Consider the following 3,275-nt stretch of genomic DNA (forward strand, 5'->3'; position numbering starts at 1 on the left):
TACAAACTTAGTTTTAACTCCCTACAAAGATAAATTTACATTTTTGCCTTTTTATTATTTAAATAAATATTTAATTTTATCCACCAAATTAATTGTTTGTTTTCCATCTACCAAAATATTAGTACCTAGTATGGAGTTTCAGATACTTGAATTTGTTATTTGAATACTCCAAATGTGTAAAAATATATTTTATTTTCGAACAATCACCATAAATTTAGTCATTGTTGGTTTTTTATTTAAAATACATTATGATGACTTATTCATGTCATTTTATTTTTTAAAAAATATAGTTGCTCATTCATCATGAAATAAGATTAAGTACTTATTTTGACATATAAAGTATCTATTTTGAAGTTCTAGATACTTCATGATTTGGCTCTTTAAATACTCCGAATGTGAAAGAAAATATTGGATCTTCGAACGATCACCATAAATTCAGTTATTATTTGTCTTTTCATGAAAGGTGTATTTGGATGACATATTCATCTCATTTAATATTTTTTTGTAAAAAAATTTAAATTCCCAACTAAGCATGTAAATTTTAAAGTACTTGTTTTAATTTTACTTGAGAAATACCTATTTTGAGTTTGCAAATACTTGATTTCGTAAATGAAATACTCACAATATGTATTAAAATATTGGATATTCGAATAGACAACGTAAATTCACTAAGTATTGGTATTTCAATGGAAAATGCATTTAGATGACATATTCATCTCATTTAATATTTTTTTTTTGTAAAAAAAAGCACAAATTCTCAAATAAAAANACTTGTGACACATCAAACTTATGTTCCCAAAAATTTACTAACTCACNTGTATTAAAATCTTAGATATTCGAATAGGCAACGTAAGTTCTCCAAATGTTGGTATTTCCATGGAATATGTATTTGGATGAGAAATACTTAATTTGAATTTATAAGTACTTGATTTGATATAGGAGATACTCATAATATGTAATATAATACTGGATATTCAAATATGCAACGTAAGTTCACCACGTGTTGGCTTTTCATGGAAGATGCATTTGGATGACATATTCATCTCATTTAATATATTTTTTGTGAAAAAAAATTCCCAAATAAGCATGAAAATTTTAAAGTACTTAGTTTACTTGAAAAGTATCTAATTTGAGGCAAATACTTGATTTCGTAAATGAGATACTCACAATATGTATTAAAATATTTGATATTCGAATAGGCAAAGTAAATTCTCTAACTGTTGGTATTTCCATGGAATATGCATTTGGATAAGAAGTACCTAATTTGAGTTTGCAAATACTCGATTTGGTATATGAGATACTCATAATATGTAATAGAATACTGGATATTCGAATATGCAACGTAAGTTCACTAAGTGTTGGCCTTCTATGGAAAATTCGTTTGGATGACATATTTATCTCATTTAATAAATTTTTTGTAAAAAAAATAAACAAATTCCCAAATAAACATGAAAAGTTTAAAATACTTAGTTTTACTTGAGAGGTACATAATTTCATATTGCAAATACTTAATTTGGTACATGAGATACTCATAATATATAATAGAATACTTGATATTCGAATATGTAACGTAAGTTCACCAAGTGTTGGTCTTTCTATGGAAGATGCATTTGGATGACAAATTCTTCTCATTTAATATTTTTTTGTTAGAAAAAACAAATTCTCAAATAAGCATGATTATTAAAAAGTACTTAATTTTACTTGAGAAGTACCTAATTTTATATTGCAAATACTTGATTTGGTACACGAGATACTCATAATATGTAATAGACTACTGGATATTCGAATATGCAACGTAAGTTTACCAAGTATTGGTCTTTCCATGAAAGATGTATTTGGATTACATATTCATCTTATTTAATATTTTTTTGGTAAAAAAAATTCTCAAATAAACATGAAAATTTTAAAGTACTTAATTTTACTTGAGAAGTATCTAATTTGAGTTTGCAAATACTTGATTTCGTAAATGAGATACTCACAGTATGCATTAAAATACTGGATATTCGAATAAGCAATCTTTCCATGGAAAATTCATTAGGATACTTATTCATGTCATTTAAGTAAATAAACATAGTTCATTAATCATCATGGACTAATTGGGAGATGCAATATGAACATAGTTCGTAAATGAGCTTGAAGTTTGCACTTTAAGGCTACGTTTGGTAGGAGTGATGAGATAAGTAAATGATTAGTAATCAGAGTGATTAAAAAATGAGAGAGATGAATTAATAGTATGGTCGGATAAATAACATGGTGTTTGATATGATTTTAAAATGATGGATTATTTATGTAAATTTTAATGTAATGACCTAAATGCCCCCATTGCTATTTAAATATATATTCTTAAAATAATTAGATATATAATTAAATATTTAAATTTACAATATAGATATAATAAAAATAATATAAATATATTTAGTAAAAATAAATTTGAGTGTAGGTATTTATTGTATATATTAAAATAGTAGTAAAATTTTAAATAGTTGGGTACAAATTTGACGCACGAGATTTTCTTCCTCAACCCAAATCCTAACCCTTACTTCCTCTGTTGCTGGGGGAATCTCATTCCGATTTATGATTTCATCATCGTTGCATCGCAAAGTTGGGTGGACGGAGGACGACTGAAAAGGTGAATTTCTTGCAGACTAACTGCTGAAATGTTTTGTGCATACCTCTATTTCATTTTTCTTCCACCAATTACAGGTCTCATACGATTTGAGGTCTTCGCCCAAAAAAACCCATACAACATTTACCTCCACAAACGTATGCTTACAAAACGGCTACAGAAGACAGAAAAGTACTTCACCCTTCAACAGTTTTGAAGCCTGAAGAAATACGAGAGGCAGCCATTGAAGAGAGATGAGAAGAGTTCGGTCTTCTTGGTTGGTGAGATAAAGGGTAAATTGGGTAGGGGAAGCATAAATATGTACTCCTGTTCATTTCAGGATTGTGTATACCACCAAAAAGTTGGGACTAATGTCTCTTCTTTTCATGCCCGTACAGTGTGTCTATCACGGGCTGGGAGTTATCAATTGTCAACTAAAAAACCAGTCAAACAACGGATAATATATTATTCCTTCATTAATCCTCCAATAATCACTCCTACCAAACATAGCCTAAGCATATCTATCGATTCTTGGATTAATGATTTATAAATACTCATCAATATTAATTGACAATACCTTTTGATATTCATTGAATGAATTATTTGACAATTATACTTATTTGACATAATACTTATTGATAATTATTCATTATACTTACTAGTATTTTTT

This window comes from Primulina huaijiensis, chromosome 17 (genome assembly GCF_012295235.1).
Source record: "Primulina huaijiensis isolate GDHJ02 chromosome 17, ASM1229523v2, whole genome shotgun sequence".
NCBI classification, from domain to species: Eukaryota; Viridiplantae; Streptophyta; class Magnoliopsida; order Lamiales; family Gesneriaceae; genus Primulina; species Primulina huaijiensis.